The sequence below is a fragment of the Tympanuchus pallidicinctus genome, unplaced genomic scaffold (assembly GCF_026119805.1).
Source record: "Tympanuchus pallidicinctus isolate F22 unplaced genomic scaffold, pur_lepc_1.0 scaffold3, whole genome shotgun sequence".
NCBI classification, from domain to species: Eukaryota; Metazoa; Chordata; class Aves; order Galliformes; family Phasianidae; genus Tympanuchus; species Tympanuchus pallidicinctus.
The window spans coordinates 94703551-94726708 of record NW_026294747.1 but is presented as its reverse complement, the minus strand read 5'-3'; the positions used below and the strand labels follow the sequence as shown (position 1 = coordinate 94726708).

At 34.4% G+C, this 23158-nt stretch overlaps 1 protein-coding gene across 3 annotated transcripts in view; it reads left to right on the top strand.

Moving 5' to 3' along the window:
• Positions 1-23158, top strand: part of ZNF385D (zinc finger protein 385D) — a 375527-nt gene that overhangs the window by 48964 nt on the left and 303405 nt on the right. Inside the window, exon 1 of one of the 3 annotated variants that reach the window (XM_052692236.1) lies at positions 1467-1554. The exons of 1 other annotated variant lie outside the window; for it this stretch is intronic. The gene's annotated coding sequence lies outside the window, so the exon portion shown is untranslated. Of the gene's footprint in view, positions 1-1466; positions 1555-1592; positions 1678-23158 lie in introns of those variants that run through there. One more of the 3 variants, XM_052692237.1, reaches the window with a different exon arrangement.

The following is a 23158-nucleotide window of genomic DNA, read 5'->3' as shown; positions in this document are numbered from 1 at the left end:
TGTCTTACTAAACATAGAAGGTTCTTTTCTCTGGTTGGATGACTGCCTGTCTCGCTCAGCTTTGGATTTGCAAATGTTGTGTCATAACTTTCCCAGCAGTAGTTAAATGTAAGTTCAGTGAAGTAAGTATGGGAGAAATGAATACCATTCAGTTAGAAATCCTCTTTCCTCAAGTATTATTTTAACCTGGATGAAAAAAATGTCAGGGACTGAAATTGTTCAGGAGCCCTGGCCAGGCTGGACCAGCCATTGGATCTTCTGTGCCAACCAAGCAGAATGAAGCAATTTCCCCCCCCCCCCACGGAGTATGTTTTCTTTTCACATAGTTCACCTCATGTATAATTATAAAATTTCTGTCTTAAGTATTCTGCATCTCTGCAGTGCAGCTGCAGCAGCAGTGGTTTTTCACCTGGCATAGTGGCATTTTTTTCTAGGTGAGATTAATTAACAGAACACACAGAAATGCCGGCTAATTTAATTGAATATAAAGCAGCAGACATGCTAGATTATCTAGGTTGGCAAAATGGTATGACATTTTTCCTTGGGAAATGCGTATCAAAAATCTTTTCAGCCAGTGTTACTGCATAAATGTGGAAATACAGTCTGAGTCTGTGCCTTGGCTTTCTGGAGGGAGCACTGCAGGTTCAGGAAGACATCTGCAGATCCAAATCACTTTTTGGAACAAAGCAAACTATTTGGATGTTCACTTAGCTAGAGTAGGAGCAAAAATGCATTAAATACAAGAAGCACAGTGCATTCTCAGAGCTTGTTTTATTTCACAAATAAACATCCTTTTAATTGGCGTAGGACACAGTGTGGCTTCAGAACAACCATGTCCTTCTAAGGGCAGGCCATGTATACAAAAAATCCTTTATTGCTATTATTATCAAGGTTTTTAGTGGGCAGCAGGAGGAAGGATCATCAGGCAGTTAAGAGCCCACTCATAGCTGGCATGAATAGTTAAGTTTAGTGCAATGCCCTGCAGTGTTTTGGTTGATCTTCCCCTTCAAGATGGTATCTCTACAGGCTCCTCTGCAGGTCAGCTGGCAAGGAAAAGTTTTGATTTTACTTGAAACAAAATTAGGCATCCTTCATTGTTTGATTTCATGCATTTTTTTTTGAACTACTGTGTATAGGAAATTATAGGTTTATACATCGGCTGCAGCTGAAGGCAACGTTTGCTCAATTAATCTCTGTTTTGCAATTCCACATGGTGTTCGGTTTGTCTGAGAGTTATCAAAAACTGACAGGTTTTTCTTTTGCAGTGTCTATTTGGAGTTATCTGTGTACAGAAATTTGTAAAAATAATCCAGTATATGGTGAATAATGTTCTATAACCATACATACCAAATTCAAATGAAAATGAGCTTTATCAAGCGTCCTCCAAGTAAATTTGTTCTTGAGCTAAAACGTCCTCAGGGTAATTTCTTTTAATAATTTACAGAAGTGACTCATCTGAAAGTTCTTTCACCTAATGACTTCTGTTGGTGGCACAAAGCTCCAGTGTCATCAGCATTCTGCACCTAAACCTGCCATGTGCTGTGAAGCTGCCAGGTACATTAACTCTTGTCAACTTAACAGAGATTTGTTGTAAGTGAAGCTGCCTCTTTCGTAAGAAGTTGAGACTGAGACTTGACACTTAATCTAAATACTGAAGCTAGAGAGATTTTCCTGGAGGTAATTTTGAATGATTATTAGCTGATTAAAGTGGTTCTCCGTGTCAGTTTCAATCATGAATTAGCCTTATATGTGTCAGAGTCAAAGTTTATTGTTCTGATTGATATTGGTATGCAACTGAGTGATTTTCACATAAATTAAAAAGAACAGTCTGGTAATCCCCTTTTACAGGCTGTAACAAAATCCCTCAAAAGAATTCTGTGAACAGTCTAATGCACTAACACTAAGCAGCTAGAAGTTAAATATGCTTTCTAGCTTTTATTTTTATAAGGTAGACTGTCAAGTGTGCCAAATCTGGAGTGTGCTATGCAACCTCATTTAAATATAAATAGGTATTCTCCAATAGTGAAATTTTAAGTGTCAGAAGTCTAATATGACTGAGTTGGACATTCATCCTACTGACTGCAAATGGAACTGATTGTAGCAAATACTGAGTTGTTCTGAATTTGCTGGACTGAAATCAGAAGTATGTTTTATTTTAAACCTATAATCACAGCAGTAATGAGTTCTTGTGCAGTGCTGGAGGGATGTTGTACTTAAATTTGTAGCAAAAGACAGATCTGACTATAGGTTTCTGCCTGCTTTGCCTATTTTTGCTGTAAGCTGTTCTGCTAGATCATCTGAATGGTTTACTCTGAAAGGCCAGGGATCAGAGCTTTGTTGAATTTGAGTGTCTTAGCTATGTTTCTGAGAAACTAATCTGTTTTTCTTAGATAAATAAGTATTTTACGATTTTAATACAAAACTAGAGAAGGAGTTTGGAAATAACATCCTTGCTGTACTTTCCTAAAATTAGCAATATTATTATGATGAAATATTTGTTTTAAGTGAAAGTGGAATTATTTCATTTATGGAATTTTCTTCAATTTCAAGACTTAAAACAGGAATTCTAATTTCTAGTTATTCTGATGCTGTCTTCAGGTTTCTTTTGAAAGCATTAATTTAGAATCTGGAAGATTGATTGTGTAGTAATAGGATTCACATCTACATTAACTTTGTCAACCCAATTATCTGCCAATTCTTGTACAGGGTTATTGAGAATTCCATATAGGCTGGTGTGGTTTAGCTGACATGATGTTGGATCAATTGCAAGTTTGTATTTTTAATATCAGAATGCTTGGAAAAACATTTTTTGGAGGGTGTATAAGAATATGGATCTACAATTTACTTTTTTCAACACATTATTTTTGTCAATTTTTTGCCATGTTATTTTTGAAAGTGAATATAAATTTTATTTCAGTAGTTTTTCTTCAGCTATTTTTTCATGCAAAATTTATATCTTATTTTGCAAGGTACTGTTGGCTTCTGAACCTCTCCATGCAGCAAACAGGCTACATGAAATTGCCATTGATGCTCTAACATAGCATGAGGCAGCTCTGCTGTATGAGACCATCTTGTCTGTGAAACCTTGTGTGAGAATGAAGGAGAGCTGACCTGCTGGAGCCCACTGTCTACCATATTGATTTGAGCTCCTCTGTTTCCCATCCCAAGGTGCAAAGATAAAGATACTGAAAAGCCATGGTTGACTACTGCCTCTTCCATGAGTTTATCATTTGCCAGACCTTCTGGGAATGTGGTGTTTGCTTTGTGTTTGTGTAGTTGTGCGTGAGTTCTGATCACAAGCTATTGAACCAGGAAGGAAGAATAACCATAGATAACACTGACACACCATCCGTATGCTCTGATTTCTCAGTGCTGACCTTCTCCAAATTCGTTTGCTATTGTTTCCCAGTGTTTTCTATAAATTCCAAGTAACTGTATTGATAACTCCAGACATACGATCTTAAAATTCTGTTCATTACATAAAAATGAAAAATGAAAGCATTCAATTCCCTTTGCAATTTTGGAGTAACACATAATTCTGTACTTCTGTATTATATTAATGATCACATCAATTCTCTTTTTTACTGTTTGTGTTTTTATTTTCCTGTCACTCTTCTCTGTACATTCTGTCACTTATAATGCTTTAAATTTTCATGAAAATTTTATCCTAGCATTTCTCTGGGAGTGAGTGGCAGATAAATTATTCTAGTTTTTATACTAGAATCAGCTGAATATTGGGTGTTGGGTAAATGCTGCTTTTCCATTTCCACATTCTTTATTTTATTTCTTCATATACGAATGATCTCTTCCAGTCTTCATTGAGGGGAAAAGGAAGGCTTTGCCAAAACTTTCAGAAGTAACAAAATCTTCCTTCTGGATTTAAAACTGCTGATGTTTGAGCTGTTATTAACAAGCACAGTGTAGGAACTTGGTGGTGGAGGGTGAGAAGAAGATTCTTGTGATATGAAGATATTTGATATATTTTGACACATTGCAGATCTGAATACTAATTACATTTTTAAATACCCACCCCCTTCAGTAAATATTGGAGAAAATTCAGTTTTGAGTGTATTGATTTCTAGATAAGCACATGCTGAATTTTCAAAAATTGGTTTCCCTTGAAGAATTATATATTAATTCCTTTTGGAAATTTAGACATTACAATCAGTGCTAGCTATACTAGATTTTTCTTCTTCTGTATATAGTGGCCAATATATAGTTCAGACAAAGGAAGAAAATATAAGGCACAGAGACATGTTTACTGGTTAAAATGCATAATATAATGTGTGTGTGTATATATATAATAATAGTTTATATAATAATAGTTTAATATTATTATATATAGTAATATTTTTTTTATGTATATCTTTTTTTTTTCTTTCCCTGCCTATCTCTTCCACAATCCCGGCAGCAACAGAGGGCAGTATTGTTGAGTAATACTGGATTATTATTTTTTTGATGAGTGGTGCTTATATATGGAGAAAATGCTGTGTGTGTGTGTGTGTGTATATATATATGTAAAATATATAATATATAATTATATATGTATATATATACATATATATTATATATATAAATATTGAAAGTATTGGTTGTCTTTATTAAATAAAAAATTGTAATGGGGATGCATGAGGTGCCTTTGAAGGACCTGTACTTTATGTCAGTGTTGGTTCCACTGCGTGACAACTTTAAGGTCACAGACCACTGAAGAACACTATCATCATTCTGAATCTTTGAAATTATGATTATTTCAAATAGGATTAGGAAGAGGAAGAGAAGGGTCAAATTGGAAACCACATCAATTTCTGTAGCTTGATTCTTAAAGTAAAATAAATGGAACATGAGATCATGTTGTGTGCATGAGTAATATTTATCTCTTTCCACTTGTCTGTTCTGGCAATGTTGATTTCCCCTTGGAGCAGTAATCTGTGGCTGTCACATGACTACACTTAGCAGTTTCATGTTGAGAAGAGAACTGGATACAAAGCTATGCTTAAGCATTAAGGGCATTTCAAAAATGCACTGAAAATTCAACCAAATTGAAAGAGTTATTGTAATGATTAGCTGTAAATGAAGCTGCTTTAATAAACTGTTTCTCTTTTATTTTCTGACCCCCTTACCTCCCCGATATCTCTTACGATTTATTCAGTTTATTACGTAGTTTACTTTGAGATTTACTTTACCAAATATGTTAGTTTATCCCAAAAATCAGTGTTGGCATGCTCAACACAAGGTAATTCTCCCAGTTTAAGAGTGCTGCCATATAGAATACTGATATTTTGTGTGGCAGGAGATTTGAACTGTTAGCCAAAGAAAGGGTTATAGATTCAGGGACTATCTTATATACAGTATTCTTGAAAGCTGTTGCAGCTACCTTAGTATACTTATCCCCTGCCCCCCCAAATTCTGAAAAGATGTACAGAAATAATTAGAAATATTAAGCCTTGAAAGATTGGACCCAATTTTGGTTATATTTGTAACACCTAGTTTAAAATTTAATTATCTTATTATTTTTTGAACATAATAACACAATAGTGTACCATTAATGTATAAATAGACAAACATCTTCCGAAGAACCAATAGTATTTTTCTACCAGATTGACAGGATTTCCTTTTTTTTTTTTTCTTGTGAAGAGGGCAAGTAACAAAACAGCTAGAATCCCGATACACGTATTTGTTATCTGTGTTTGCATAATTAGTCCTAGATCTCAAGGGCTTCATAGATAATTTGGCCTTTTAAAAAACTCATTGATATAACTAAAGTTGTATAAAATGCAATAATACTATGGATACTATTTTTTATCCTCTGTGAAGATAAAGTAACAGTTTCTTCCAGGCTCTTTTGCTATTCTAATTAATAAGATTTCCAAAACCAATAGTTGGCTCTTTTTTCTTAATGCTAAAGGGATCTGACCTGATCCATTTTGACTCTTCTAATGCTATATTCAGTGCTTTATGTGAAATAACAATAATTGGAACAGGTGTTGATGCTTATCTCCTACACAAGTCTTCTTAAGACAGCTGTTCAGTTTGTATATGTTAGTTTAGATGAAGCCTTCATGGCAAATAACACATGTACTTGTGAGCATTTGCATATTTTCTTTATTTCTTTCTTATAAATTCTCAAGGGAAACTTTAGGAATATGTAGGTTGTATCAATTTTTCTGAAATCAGTGAAGAACGAGGGTATAGACACTTGCACGTTGTTCTGTTTTGTCATATTTGTGAATGGAAGAAGCAGAGCCAAATAAAAGGTCAATTTTGCTATTCTGACTGGATGTAGTAACATGCAAGTAATATGGCTAATGGTGCTAATAAGTAACTACTTTATTAGTTTTATTAGCATTAGTGTTTTTTTTTTTTTTTTTTTTTTTTTAAATTAAAAAAAAAAAAAAAAGCAGAAATACCAAGAAGTTGGGTGCTTTGAACATCAAGGAGATTCTGGAACAGCAGCAGTATATATTAGGGTAAAAAGCATTTAACTTTTTGGGTCTACATTACTGAAATCTTTAAGAATTAATTTGTGTAGAGACCTCATTAAAAATTAATTACTGATTTTTTTTTTTTTTCTTCAGTTTGACTTTGTACATTCTTGAGGAAATGATGGTAAAACATCAGACTTCAATGTATGAACATCTATAAGAAAGTAGAAAAACAGATTTGCAAAGTGCAAATAGACATTTAAATTAAGCTAGCTAGGATTAAGGGAGATTCTACTATCGCTAAACTTGTTCACAATACTGAGTAAGATTGGTGATGTTTGAATGAATGTGTTGGAGAGGTCATTCTTTTCTTTGCCTTTTATTCAGTCATGGTTGTTCATGATTGTACATGATTTACTGCTCGAAGTTTGTTTGTTTTTTAATACCAGATTAGGAACTGGGAGAAGGAAGGCACAGATACAAGCTTGAAGATTAAATTTACTGGACCTTGAAGGTCATAGAACTTTATCACCTTTAACTACCTAAGCTATTTTTGCATACTGCTAAGTAAGGCTATTTTATCTATGTATTTCATTCAAATGTATTTATTAAAGTTAATTATTTTCTATGTTTTTTGCATTAAATTTAATGGAGGACAACAGCATAGTAATGTTCTCCTGAGAAAATAGCAGTATTCAACGTTTTCAAACATAAGATTTTCAGTTTGAAAGTATTAAATACATGTTGAAAGTTATATTCTTCTTGAGGAAGCCTTCAGATGAATTGCATGTTCATAATGAAAAAAATTTTAGATTTAATATAGTGGTTTTATTTTGTAGCAAACAAATGTTTTGTTCAATACAAACTCAGCAATATTAGCTTCTCTTTAAGAAAATAAGTGCAAAAGAAAAATAAGGCTATATTTAATATTTTCATCAAGCACTGATTTTGTTAATTTAATCTGGTAACAATTAATATTCTAGGCTTTTTAATTGATACTGTTCTAGCTGTTCAGAGAAACATTTTGACAGGAATTGTACTTAAGAGTTGTTCATAATTCTTATTGGAAAAGTTCTGTCTGCGTTAGGCAGACTCAGCTTTCCAATGATTATGTTGTTGCAAATGGATTCTTGTTAATGGCCAAAATACCTATAATTACTGTATCTAACTGTTTAAAAAGAAAAAAAAAAAAAAGAGAGAGAGAGAGAGAGAGAGAGAGAAAGCTTTATGTATTCTGTAAGCTTTCCTCAAAGTGGTGGCTGGATTTATTAAAATGTACCAGTACCTAAAAGCAGAGTTGGAAGTACATTTTACTCCATTTTCAAAATGCCTTATTTCCTTGTTGTCCAACTAGAGTCATATTCTGTGACAAGTCTTTCATGAACAGATTGGGAGTAGAAGCAATTTTGCTTCCACGCACTCTGGTAACGGCTCCTGTTTTTCCATGATCTGTTTTTGGTGCAATGCTCTTTGTACTGCCTGCCTTAATATAATTGGGAAGGTAAGAAGAATAGTTTGAATGAAAAATATGTACCTCTTGAGTGACCTAACATCAAGATAAAAGACAAGTAATCTGTTTTTCCATTCTAGAAGATGGAACCACTGCTCTAGCAGTATGTCAGGAAGCATTTGTTACTGAGTATACATTCAAGATACAGCCTGTGATACAATCTAATTCTAGTTATCTTTGACAGAAGTATGAAGACAGGAGGTTTAAGTGACCCTTAGCTGGAACAGAAATAGATGAAAAATCTCTTGTGCTGTGATGTAAGGAATTTCTTAAGTTATATTCATTCTTCTACAGAGAAAAACAAACGTTGTTTTGCAGGAGATATAAGTATATATATATAAATATATAAAAAATAATTATATATATAAATATATAATTATAAATATATAAATATATATATAAATATATAAATATATAATATATATATAAATATATAAATAAAATAAAAAAAAAGAGAGGCACCAAGACAAAAACACCACGAAACAAAAAACCTCCATTCTGACTATATTTTTGTGCCTATCATCTCGGATTGATAGTCTTTCAGTCAGTACCAATAATTCTAACATTTGTGTCCTTTACATGAAAACTGTACATTAATCTTTTTTTTTTTTTTTTTTTTTCTCTTATTTTCTAAGTGTTTATTGTTATTCCTGCTTTATGGGATCTTTTATAATGGAGCTTTTCTCCACATTGTCAATTCAGTTTTGAATTTAATCTTGGCCTGTTATGTTGTTTCTGTCTCTTCCTGCTTGATATCATCCGCCAGTTTGGTATGTATATTCTACGTTCTGTCATCTAGCTCTTAGTGAAACTTGGGCAGAGAATGCATTCCAGCAGGGCTTGTTAAAGCATCTTTCTTATTTGGATGATCAGAGGCAGTTATAACTTCTTCTCTATTATCTTGTAACATTAATGTTCATTCATATCATGGGTATTTCATTTAGATTTATTTTTTTTTTTTCTGAACTTTCCTTGGGAAAATGATGCAAAACTGTGTCAAAAAAGCTTTCTAAACTCAGGACTTAGTGACCACAAGGCATTTTACACTGTCACAAGATGTGTTGAAATTGTTTGAGCATGATGTTTTTTGACACTGTCTTGTTGGCTGTTTCTCGATTTCTTGAATATTTTTAGGTGTAAAATCTGATTATTTGCTCTGCTATTTTTCTGCACATTGAAATTAATCTTGACCATCTGTAATTCCTTAGTTTTTGTTCTTTTCCACTCTACCTTTCATAGAGTGTATTTGCATTTTTCTAGCTTTTTCACTGTTCTAGAGCTTCATTGCCAGCAGCCAACAGTCTCATAACACTTCCACCCTAAAAGTGCTATATATTCTTTGACTCTGTTATGAACGTGTAATGAATCCCAATATTCTTCCCCCCACCCTCCACTGTTAATGGGTGCAGTAACAAAGAATTAACCATAGTTTATTTTCTTTGTTAAAGGAATTGAGAATAGTGTCAGGGTGGAGGGATTATAGACAAGTTTCTGTTGGAAGAGCTTAGCCCCTAAAAATGCTTCTGCAGTCATATAGCATGTGAAGAAATATTTTTTTGTACTCTAGGAGTTCTCAAAACAAAGCACAGACACTAGTCTGTTACAGTACTATGAGTCTTACTAATTCTTTTTCCATTGAATAAATACAGGCTGAGGCTGATTGAAGCTTGTCTGTGCATCCAAGGCAACAGCAATGTTTATTATTATGGAGGGCTCCTCATAGTTCTGTTTATTCCTGTTCAAACTTCTCCCTCTTTTGTTAGTGCAGGGATGTGCTGAAGGCCCTTGATAGCAATGTGGTAGCTTGACTCATCTCTACAGTTCTTTCTGAACGCTGAGTTTATCAGGGCTTTGAGCAACCAATAGAATTGTTGTAAACAGGCTACACTGAGAATGTAGACTGATTTGGATACCTCTGTGCTGCATAACTATAAATTTTTTACTTGGCCTGGAGTGGTCGCTTTAAGAAGCTGGAAGGGATTGCATGTTTCAGACTAGAACCTATTTTAACTGTTTTGTCATAAATTTCTTAGTCTCCTGACAATGATCTTGGGACAAATCCTGTTCTTTCCAAAGTTTATCTTGAGTATATCCAGTAGTAGAAAGAAAATTTGAAATTCATCTTGCAAAACATGTTATGTTACTCCTTTGTTTCCAGTTGCTATTTTGTCTGTGCAAATTAGGTCAATTATTAAAAAAAAAAAAACACAACAAAGCAAGTGAGCAGTGTTTGTTAATTGGGTTAATTCTTTTGGTGTCTAGTACAATTGCTTAGTTCTTTTTGTTTCTCTTTTTAAATTCTGCTTTTATTAGCTTCCATAGAAGAAGTGTACATTTATGCTTAATATTTGGTATTTTTGTTAAATTTGGAAGAATCAATTCTAATTCTTGTAAGATAAAGTTGAAATACCAAATTGAGGTATTAAACCTCTATGATTGGATCCAATATGTTAGATAAACTACATCAAGCACATGAATACAGGAATCTACCGTCAGGCAAAGCCATAGACCAGCGTGAACTACAGCAGCAAATGTGTTCTCTACTTCAAATATCATTAGTTCTATATATCAATACTTTTTAAAAACAAGTGTGTTGTGCTGTTCGCTATAGATGGTAATGTGACAGCTGGAATGTTGTTTATGCTGTTGAAAGTATTTTGTGAATCTCTCATTTTTATCTAAAAATATTGGTATGACTGTATTAGATGTATAGATCGCAGAAAATTTTTTTATTAATAAAAAATAGAGATTATATGAAAATCTTGTTAGAAATTTTCATCAAAATTATGCATTTATATGTAGATCATTTGAATAAAGCAGTAGATATTAAAGTCACTGTTATTTATCCTAAATGTCACATTTCTTCTATTATGTATAATTGTTTTTGGTCCATTTATTGATTGCACAAAATAGCGGCAGTAACAAAAACCTTCCGTGTTGAAAAGTGGCATATATGAGGGTATGCATATAAATATGTTTTATGTAAATATCAGGTCATCAATATTCATCCTTTTGTATCTTAAACCTTCTATCCTGTGAAAATTAAAAAAGGCTTGAGGTACTCCATTGTTGGATGATTTTACTTGATTTTGGGCAAAGAACTTAAAAATGCCTCTAAATCACAGTTAGTAGTTTTTCTGTATTTCATTTCTATTCTGGACTCAGCATAAAATCTGATGTATAAATTGTTTTAATATAGTTTATATAAAGCATAGAAAGCTATTCTCAGACACATATTAAATTGCAGACTATATTTTGCTCATATTTTCCTCTCGCAGTTTTGGTTTAATGACTGCATTTTCTTATCTGTGTGGTAATTCTTGTCTTTCCTTTTCTTTAGAGATGTGAAAATTTCTCTATGAGCTGCTGTCGCAGAAAGTATGACAGGACTGTATTATATTCATTGGGAAATCATTACAGATAGAAATGAAGGAAACTAGGAGATTGTGGTAATTTATATTCACTTCACAAGTAAGAATAGGCATGAAAAAGAAGCTTCTTTTTCTGATAGAAGTTCAACTAACTAGCCCTTAGAGAGGCCAAGTTATTAACATGCTAATGATTTTTTTTCTCATTATTCTAACCAAGTTGTAGCCAGCAAAAAAAAAAATTGTCATCAGTTGATAGTCAAAAGAGTTTTTGAATTATTAAGTGGAAAATTGAAGACAAATTGCAGTTTTACACTAGAGTGGGTCTTTGATTTAATGTTATATGCAATCACTGTTTTTCCCAAACAGATACTGAGTATGATACACTGCAGAAAGTATTGCACTAATACAAATGTTATGCTCCTTTTTCAAATGTGTCTCCTAGCAAGATGCCATCATTGTATTCTGTGGATCACATTAATAAAAAAGGACCAATAAGAGGGGTGAATGATGCAACCTGCATCTGAAATGACTCAATGACTCTCTCTTTCAGTAGAATAAGGAGAAATCCAAGCAGTGAATCAACAAACCAAACTTGGTTGCAGGACAACTCATATCACATTTGTATCTGCAAGATCTTCATCTAATGTTTAGTTGAATATTCTTACAATTTGTCATTTATGGTAGGTCTTCATTTTCCCCATAATTAACTTCACTTGATTTGAAAAAAAGAACTTGGAATTACTGGGGAAATGACTGTGGGAATATCTTCTGAAAAGGCAAGAAAGGATCCCTTACTGTTTGGGATATTTAAGTCTGCAGTACCAAAGCACAGGATGAAATGTCTGTCCTTGAAACTTTTTGCTAGAATACACTGTGTTCAGTAAGATGCATATAAGTGCTGATTTTGAAGAAATGTTGTTTACTGTGCAATTGAATGTCTATAAAATTAGAAGAATGTAACTTGAATTTTTTTTATCCTTTTTTTTGTCACCAAATTAAAGTATTTAAATCAATTTTGTTCATTCAGAGGAAGCTTCTTGAAGAGTTTGATAATGTTAAAACAAATGAGTTGCAATATGACACAAAGCCATACAGAGTTCACTAATGTTTGTGAACCTGAACTGAGATTCTTGCACTCTTCCTATCTTCTCTTTTAAATTTGTTTTTACTTTGGAGAAAATTTGTAAATTCAACAAAAACTCTGAAGACATGAACCCATAGAAATTAAAGCTAAATGAATACTGGAACCATGTAAGCTCAACACTACAAAGTTTGGACTTCTGCAAATGGTTCATGTTCACTGATTCAGAAGTTTTTCTCATTGATTTGGAGACTTCCAAGAATACAGTAAAATTTGCTGAATTTTGGCGAAGAACTAAATAAACTTTTAGAGTGAGTTAATCTTTAGAAAAGCACCCTGCATACCAGTCCTTGTTTCTGACTCATATCTCTACTTATTAAAAAAAAAAAAAAGCGTGACAGTAGCTTCCTAATCAGAGCTAATGCAAATGCATCTCTCTTTCTCTCTTCTCTTCATACCAATTTTAGCAAAACTGTTCACTGTCCTCTTCTGTAAAGCAACCATGTTTGAACTAGTGTGTCTAGAAGAAGAAAGCTGCTATTTCTGTAGAAGATGATGCTAAGCTCAATGGTGGTATTGATTTATGCAGAGCTCAGGCAGCACATGCTGGAAATACAGTTAAGATGAGTCTAGTTCAAATTCTTAATTGGAGAAGGAATAAAATGCAATATTTACAAAAATAACTTTTTGCTGACTGCTGGAAGTAGTTCACATTGTTGATAGTGTTGTTAATACTAGGAAGAAGGTTGTTTGGAGGTAGTGTTGTCTTGGCTTTTGATAGATGGTATTGATGTAATTGGAAGCTGAGTTTAATGTACAATGGAAATGACTGAGAGTAGGTCAGGGAATGATTCATCTACAAACCCATCTGCTTTTAGCTGTGTGCCTAGGGCAGAACACTACATGGTGAGTGAGGGGTGAGCGGTGGGTAAGTATATGGGCATAGCACATTGCTAGTCCTTTTATGTGGCTCATCACCTCTTTGTTCCTGCAGTACTTTGACTTCCCTAATGGTAGCATTACTGTCTTTTTCATTAGGACTACCTGAGCTGAAATAAATTGTGTTCTTAATCTGTGCCTATGAAGGCTGCTCATTTTTTTATACTTTTTCTACACTTGCACAGAAAGGGTACAGTAGCCCTCAGCTAGGTTCAGGGACAGGTTTTAAGAATCTAGGATACGGACAAGTGCATTCAGAGCAGGTGCTAAGATACGTTCTTTGATTTAACCCCATAGGGAAAACAGGGAGACAGAGTAGAAGAAATAAATAGATGAGGGAAAAGAATGGCTACAAAATTTTGGACCATATTTCTCATGGAAAAATACTTCCTGTCAAGTACCTACACTCTCTATTACCCATCTATATCTAATTGTTCAGTTGTGCAATACATCTTTGGAGGCGTTTAATGTATATCTGCAAAATACAACAATTTGTCCCACACTGTTTTGGTCACAGTCCTCAGCTGTTCTGGAGAATGGTACATGTTCAAAGAACTTGAATATTAGCTAATAAATTGATTAAACTAAAGAATAAAGCAATCTTCCAGCAATGTTTAGAACACAGTATAATACCGATAAATGGATTCCATACTCTTTAATGGAGTTAGAAGAGATACTGTAGTGTTGTCTGATAGATATACTTGAATAAAGTGTCTCAATCTAATTACTTCACATTTATGATGACAAAATTTTATGTCACAAAATGGTCAAATATAATATTTTTAAAGATTCATGTAAATACTGAGATGAATTTGCATGTTTTCTTTATGTAATGATGTAATGAAGCTTTAACGATAAAATAGTTTATCTAGTCGTTACATAGTGATTACTTTAAAAGAAGTTGGAGAAATGCCCATGTTAGACGGACCAAATAAATAAGTAGCTTTTAGTAGTTACAGATTGACTTTTTTTTTTTTCAGTTCTCAATTTAGGCAGTATCTTGAAAATTTTATTCCTTTCTAAGAAAAAAAAAAAAAAAAAAGCAGAAATGTTATACTATACTATATTATTAGAACTTGATAAATAGCCTGAAATAATTTCCAGTAGATCATAGATATAGGTATTGCACTGAATAATAGTGGTCATAGAATTATTTTGCAATTTTTTTTCTGAATTTCTTTTCAGACAGGAGTTTTCACCTGTTGCTTAGGTTCTCCATCTAGAATGTAATTCATAAAATTAGGACATTAACCTCTACCAAAGCTTTTCTAGATTTATTGTTCTTCCTGAATATAAATCACTAGATTGGAATGATCGTGTTGTGAGATACTCATGATATTGTGCTCTAATTAATTTCCAAGTGATAGAAAACAGACTAGTCTTCTAACATTTTCCCTAAGCTCCAAACAAAATACTGTTAAACTTCTATCCAGGCTGCTGTCTGCTTTCTTTTACTTCATATATTGCCAGTAAGACACTTCTGCGTATGGTAGGTTTGCTTTCAGAAAATCCACTGACCTTCTGATGTCTCTTCTCATGGCTGATGGTTGACAGTATGAAGAGTATTAGCTGATTTGTCTCCCACCCTAAACCCGTGACAGTGTTGAACTTGTTGATGATGTGGGCAGGTTATTTTGCTGCATAAATGCACGTTGTACATGTTATCTGGAATATGAATATTTAATGTTGTATGGGCTAAAGAACAAAGAGGCTTTCACTCTTCTTTCTCAGAATATTTCAGTTGATGTGAGACAAGCTGGAAGACTGTTGCTATATTGCTTACACAAAGAAAGTTTGGAAGAATTTCCAGTGGTTTTGACCCAAAATAATTTTCCTCAAATGACCTGTCTCAAGTTGTTGGAGGAGATAATTTGATATTTTTACTTTGACATAAAGGCACAAATAAGGTCAAATATTGTCCAACAAGTTTATTACAAGTTCTAAGCAGTTAAGGAATTTGAGGAAAATGGGGGAGTTAGCAGTAGAACAGAGAGGAATTCTAGTGAATTGTAGAGTGAGGGTAGTCACCACCATGAATCCAGTGGCATCCCATTGGTCATCAGGGAGCTGCAGGTTAGACAGCAACATTTCATTGATCCCCATGGCTGCAGTTCAGTGGGGGAGCTCTACCTCTGAACGCTTGGGGTTTTTATCCTCTTCACGTGCTTACATACTGTTTTGGTTGTCAGGGGCAATGGCATGTCTGCAGTCATGTGATTGCCATGTGGCAGTCTCTCAGGTGTGCATACTGTTTCCATGGTGGTCATCATCTGCTTTGAGATTCCCCCTTCCAGTCCCCCCCCCCAGCTGTGTTACAAGAGGAAAACCAAACCCTCTCATTGCCTATTCCTGGGTGAAGAATTTGACACTGACAGGCAGTTATTTTTTTCTTTAATGAATGAAGGTAACTGCAAAAGGCTTGATACAGTAAGAAATAACCAGTTTGAAGGACCACTGCCTTAGTTTAAATGTGAATTCTCATTGCAATAGAAGTTTCAGAATTTGCTGAAGCAGCAGGAGAGCAGTAATGTGAAATGAGGTTCAGTCAATGAAGAGCGATAAGCATAGTGATCAATAATCAAGTAATTTGTGAGCAGCAGCTGATGGCACTGAGTGAGTATTGGTTCCAGATGTGTACTGTAGGAGAAATGCATGTTGAAGTGGATAACACTGCTATATTGCAAGGTAAGCCATTCACATTTGCTTCCCAACAGTGAGTGTTAATTACAAATGACATTACTGGGTCTGATTTAAATAATAACAAGTAAAATAATGATGATTTTATCTAAATGAGGGAGATGAGAGAGAGAATGGGGTAGTCTCTTATGTGCGGTGGCTTAGGGGAAGGTCACATTTTAGTTTTTTTTTTTTTTGTCGTTGCTTATGTTCACTGTTTACTTTTCTTGCACTTCTGTGACAAGCAAAATAAAATATAACAGATTTCAAATGGACTGACACTAAACTGAGCTACATACTTTTTTCTTCTATTAGACTTTTTTTTTTTTTTTTTTTAGGAAAGAAACCAATTTTACAATATCAAAAATTGCAGTAGAAATAGTCACACCTTATGTCAAATTATTATTTCTTTTCATTCTTGCCCTATGTGCTTTTTCAGGAAACAAAAAAACCCAGTTGATTTGTCAGAAATCCATTAAATTATTAGTAAATATATTACAACCTTGAGTCATACAGTAAAAACTGAAGTTTTAACTACTATAATCTGCCTGCTTTTTCATTATTTAATATTTCCCTTTTCTGATGCGAAACAAAACCTTCAAATCTTTTGTCATGTAAGTTCTTACTCATGTAGGTAATCTCAAGAAAATTCCCTGAGACTGTTACTGTGAATAGTTTAGTAGTACAGATCTAAATTAATAAAAGAGAACTCATTTCTGTTCTTCTTAAGTACAGGTATGTCAAACACTAAATGTGCTTTAAGTGTTCTTTAACCCATGCTGTAAAAGGCACAATAAATTTTGAAAGTGACACATTCTATAATGCATAGCAAGAGCAGCAGAAATTACGAGGACTGCTGAGATGCTGAAATTACTGTATGATTTCCTAATTGGATGGAAAGCAGTTATCTGATTCGGCTTTTCTGCAAGCATTTTTATGCCAGCTGTTCCACTGCCTTCAGGTACCCTGGCTTGCACCTATACAGAAATATGTTTATCTTGCTGTTTTTTAATGAAACAAGCACCATATTGTGAAGTTCAAAGTTATTGGCTAAGGGTCATTGATATTTAGCACTTCTCTTAAAAAGCTCATTTAAATTGAAATCTTATGTGTATATCCAGAAAGATGCAATTTTTTAGATGATGACTTTAATTGGAGAAGATAATTTTTAAATTAAACACTGTAAGATATTGAGATAATGAATATTTTGTGAAGACTTCTAATCTTTCATCATAAAATGATGTTTGAGTATGAGTTAATTCTAGGAATTTCATATGTATTTTATCCTGTAGTCTTAAATGATCTCCAATGGAAAAGAATATTTTATTGCAAATTTGAACTACTATTAGGAAAAAAAAATAGTTGAGTGAGTCCTAGGGATTTTATAAACTTGTCCTGAGGCTTAATAGAATTTATAAACTGCTTCATCTGAATCAGCACGGCTGAAGGAAGGAACTTTGTAATTCTTACAAAGCTTTAAATTTTGCCATGCATGACTTCTCAGAAGTTTTCAACTACCTCAGCACTCCTAGACAGGTCAAGAGAGATTGCAGATGGCCAGCAGTGCTAGACGAGATGGAAGTATTTTACAAACTCAGCAGTAGTAGCTTTTGCAAATCACGGTGGTTAAGCAAAGTGCTCAGGCTTACCATGAGCAGCAGTTCTGGGTCTGTTGTGAGCATCTGCTGCTGCGGATTGCAATAAGAGATATGTTGCTGTGAAGGACTCCCAGAGAAGGCTGGAAAGCATAATCTCTCCTATTTTCTATCTGTACGTGGTTATGCCCATACTACTCATTATTTGTTCTAAGAAATGTCTTTTAGGAAAAAATGTATTTTCCAATTGTTGTGGAGGTGTTTTGAAGGCATGCACTGATGCCTTTTAATTATTAGCATTTCATAATATGAAAAGTGAAAATGTTTTTAAAAACTAAATCCTGAACCTGGAAAATAGGAAATATTTTACACATCTATTTAGCAATAGTAAGGCACCTGTTCAATAAGTTCCTGCACTTCTCCGATAATATTCTACATTTTTAAAAATGCAAAATACCTTGTATAATCAGAAATATTATACAGGACTTTTACAAGTAATTCCCCAGCTGCATATCTGAAGCCCTGAGCTGGCCTTGTGTGTTTGTAATGGAAGACTACAGCTGCTTCTGTAGAGCACTCTGTTAGGGAAATATAAAAAGGCCAAATGTTCCATTTTGTCTTAAGACACATCCAAGGTAGTCTAGTTTACTAGATGTTTATCTCTGTCCCTAGCATTGATGAAGATCTTGAGGAAGAAATGTAATTGACAGGAAAGAATATTATACTAGTCAACAATACTTTAAAGAGGACATTAGTTTTCAAGATACTATGAAGAGAATGTGCTTTTTAGGGTATAGCCTATATTTTATACTTCACAACCAAATTGTACAGAATCTGCCCCAAAAAAACAAATCTTGTGAATAGATATTCTGTCCTTTTTGCCGTGGATGCTATACTAAATGCATCCTTTTTGCTAAAGATAATGCAGTCCAAAGACAGAAGGATAAGATAAATTACTGTAATTTCCAGTTGCACTTGCAAAAGCATTTGCTAACCTTTCTAAACAAAGCAGATGTTCACCTTGATATGTTTGCATAGCTTGGAAAATAATCGAATCTCCATTAAACTCAACTTTAAATGGCCCAGTGAGTGTAGTGAGGCTGTAAAAATTAAAATAATAACAATAATAAAAGTCCTTGCATTTATAAATGCTACTAGAGCATTTATAATGCTTTATAACATACAGATAATCTGGAAAAAGGACTACTTTTATGAAAGTATAAATGATAATCTTCAAATATAAGCCCAAACTTATCATTCATTATGGCTACTATTTGTGTAAGTCCCCTTCCTGAGAGACAAAATTTACCATATTTTGTTGGATCTAGAGATTAAAGTCTAATTGATTGAAGTATTAAAAGTTCTGTCTTGCTCTTCTCTGGTTCTTTTTGTTTTAAAGGCCTCTTGCTTATAATGCATCCACAAAAATATCACTAAAAGAAGAGTACAACAAAAAAGCTGGGATGTAGACTTCTAACTTCTATAGACTGGCTGTTTGTATCTGGGGTAAACATTTAGATTTCCTAGCTTGTAAGAAGGTCTGAGAGTTCTAACCATAGCAACAGAAATGTGGCAATTTTGAGAAGTTATCCTGCTAAATAAATAAATGAATCTTCTGTATTGATTTGTTTTTTATAAGCAAGCCATGAACTTCTGACATTGCTCTTAAAGTGAGTTGCTCATCAACAGTATGTATACTCTCTTACTGCTGAGATAAGAATATTTGACTTGGCATTTAGGTACTAGAAAAATTAAATAACTTTTAAGTGGCATATAATATTTATTACAGTACATAGACCATCCATGTATCCTGTATGATTTCACAGCAGGAAATTTATCCAGCAGGACTGAAAGAAGTTATTCTACTGTGAAATTAAAAATAATCCCAGTACCTACAAAATCTCTGTGGTTCAGTAGACAAAGATTTGTTGTACGTACTTCAATTTTTACATCTGTCTCTGGACATTGCTGAATGATCTAACTTGTGTTGTTCAGATTTGATAATCTGAAAAACTGATACTTTTCCCCTTGAAATCTAACATCTGTACATACTACCAATCTTATTAGAAATAATGACAAAACTAACTTTTAGTCCAGTAAAGACAGTTTGAGTTGCAATTGGAGCCTTCTGTCCTTTCTTTTTGATCCTGGTCAGCTTATAGTGATGTTGACAGGAGTTAGAGACTGCAGGTGGAATTTCCAAATGTAGGAATCCAGAATATGGGAAAAAGTACCCATAGCATAACAACAGCAGGTTTTCTTGGTGGGCAAGGCCCTTGTAACTTTCCTAGATGTGCATTTTGCTATATTAATTTCTGCCTTCTGCATAAAATCTGAGCATGAAATCCCACTGTTGGAAAGGGAGATAAGGCAATGCTTGCAGCTTGTTTTACCTGCTTGGGAGGAGACTCCCAGTACTGCCTGGGTTCCAGCTGCATCACTGGGCCAGTCTTTATTTGTCCTCATTTTAGACAGAAGTCTTTTTCGGAAATGATCATTGTGGAAACAAAGGCTTGAGTAAAAACCAAATGAGAAAGTTTAACGGCTTGACTCTGGGTGTAGAGATGTAAGTAAGTCACCACAGTAGCACTTCTCAGCTTTTTAGGAGCTGATGTTTGCAAATTAATTACTTGGCCTTCAAGTAGTTCCAAACCATCCAAAGTCCTCCATTATGTTAGCACAGGCTTGAGAAATAGATAGGTATTACTAGCTAATTGAATAACATATGGTGTTGATTAGTGCTTAGCTCTTTTTATAGAACTCGATTAAAAAAATGACTGCAGTATATTTTGAGGCTATGAGAGGTCTGTTGGTTGTTTCTGGCACGAGAGAACTGCTGAACCAAGAAATGAAGTTTTTTTTCTGATTAGTTCATATATGAGTTCCTTTTGGAACTCATAGTGCACATGACTGTGACCGGAGATAGGCTGCAGCTGGTTAATTTGCTGCAGTATTGAAATGCAGCCTTTCCTGAAAGATTTAAGTGCTCTGCCGACAAAACAGAACAAAAGCCTAGGCTTTCATTTTCTGCGCTGTTGCTCAAGATACTTCAGGTGGATAAAAATCTGCTCTTCCAGGTTCCAGTTTTCAGATGCATTTCTTGAGAGGAGTCCCATGACATAGACATTGAAGTGTAAAGCCCTCAAAGCCTAAAATAAACTGTCTTCTTCCATCTCATCTTCCCTTCTTGCTATAAGTAATGAACACACAGGTGAAAACAGCTTTTATTTCTTTTACTGATGCAGTTCTTGCCCAAGTGATTCTTTTCATCTTAAACTTTGCAAAAATCATCTGAGATGATGATGATGATGATGATTTTATTCTTCACGTGGATCACTGAAGTCATTTAACAATGGTAGTGATTGGATTTGGAGGAGCAGAGTGCATAAGGAGAAATAACAAATGGAAAAAACAAGGTTTTTCTCTCCATGATGCTTTTTTTTTAAAAAAAAAATCTTAAGCTGCCTCCTGTACTTTATTTTGTGTGAACTTTTTAAAGAGAAATTTGGTGAGTAGTGGCTTCAATTGTGATGAAGATGGTAAGAGACAGAGAGTAATGAGAAATATTAACTTCTGTCCCAAGTTCTATTACTGATACACAGTTTAACTTTTTGGTGTATGACCCAACCAAGTCCTCCTCCTTTTTTAGAAGGTGGTGCTTTTTCTTGCAGTCTTAAAACTCTTACAGGAATATTTACCAATAGTGAAAGATTTCTTAATGCATGTTTTCCATGTTTTCACATCATCTTTTGTTGTACTGTATACTACTGGAATTTAGTGTTCGTCTGAAAGACTCTCAAAATAAAGGAGATCCTGAAAAATCAACTATTTTAGAAAAGCCTTTCCAGTCTTAATGAGTTTCCATTTCCCAGCAGCTCTTCCACTGAAATGACGTTCATTCATCCATCCGGAGAAAACAGATGAGTCCTGCAGCATATTCTGAAGGTTACTTGGGTCATTTGGGAGGGAGCTGTGTTTCAAATGGGCTGTGCTTTCACCATGAGTTCTCTTTCACCATTTTCTCATTGTTTGTCCTTTTATGTTCAAAACTGCCACTGCAGAGGCATGTAATATGATATAGACCATGACCTAAATCACCCTGGGCCCTAAAAACCAAGAGCAGATGCAGATCTGATCTGAATCAGATAACTGCAGTGTCAGGAGTGCATCATTCAGTGATAGTAGAGGTGAAAGAAGCAAAAGCTTTTTTTATTTTCCTATTCCTGAGCCTTTTGCCAGGCTGTAGGTTTATGTGTAGGCAGTATGCTCATTTCAAGCTTCTCCCAGTAATAAACATCCAGGGTAAATTTAAGCATTTTTGTTCAGTGAGTTTAATCTAGAAGTTGCAAAAACTAGTTAATTACTACTGGCCTCTTGGTACAGGAATCTCAGGTACCCAGTGAGGCAGGGATTTTTGAGTAACAGTTGGGAGTGCAGCTTATGGATCCAGATTTGTTAAGTGTCCTATCACATGTATTGACTCATTGCATGGATGAGAGTTTTAAGATCTGGAAGTTAGATTTGAAACTATTTGACACAGATACGACCCTGCTACCATGACTGCCATCAAACAGTAGCACCCCATTCTCTGCGAGATCTTGGGTCACATCTGTGATGTTTGAAAAGATGTGAAGATTCCAGTTGTTACTGCAGATATGAGGTGATCTGTAGTGAGCTGGTGACATTGGCTAGATTATCCACGTTTTCTTATTACCTGTGGAACTTCAGTCATTTTAAAAATCTGAGAAGGCTATATTGGCAGCTTCTGGGAGTAAACCAGGGAGAGATTTTTTTTTAGAATGTATCATGTCATTATTCAGTGGCAAGTGGTCAGTGTTGAGTAAAACTGCTTTACCTGCATAGCAGTCTCCTAGTAACATTCTTGCTCTGGGATCCATATTTGATGTTGGTCCCTTAATAGTCAAATACATTGGGTTCATTTATGTACATAGTCATAGTGACAAGGTGGTTCAGAAAATAATCATTTTTTAAAACAAGTGGGTAAAGTTTTCCTTCTGTATCCTTGAGTAGAAAGTGTGATTTTTGTATTACAGTTAAGAAGGTAAAGATAACTTCATGGGAAGGCTATAATTTCTAATCCTTTACATTTAAGTACACTCTGGAAATCTCCAGACAGTAGCTATCTTAGTGAAGCTAGTAAACATCACACAATGTAGTTGTGCTGGTTTTCCACAAGGGACAGTTTTCTACTTCACAAAGCTATAATGTCATGCAAAGTTCATTTTACTGGTAAGCATCATTGAGCCAAAATTGAGTTCAGAACTCTGGGGAAAAAAAATCTAAGCATTTATCTGCAGTACTATTTAAATTGGCTTGAAATTTTGAGTTCTTGGTTATCTTGCTCATTCATGTCTTATTTGCCCTTGTCTGTTGTAGGGCTCCTAAAGGTTGAGAAGTTAGCCTTATCAGTGGGGGGCAGGTTGGAAATCTTAGCTGCAAAACTGATGAGTATTTATGTAATATGTAACCATTGCAGTCAAGAGAAACATAATGGCAGGAATTGTTTTGTTTTTTTTTTCTTCAAAATTTTTGTCTTTGTGAGT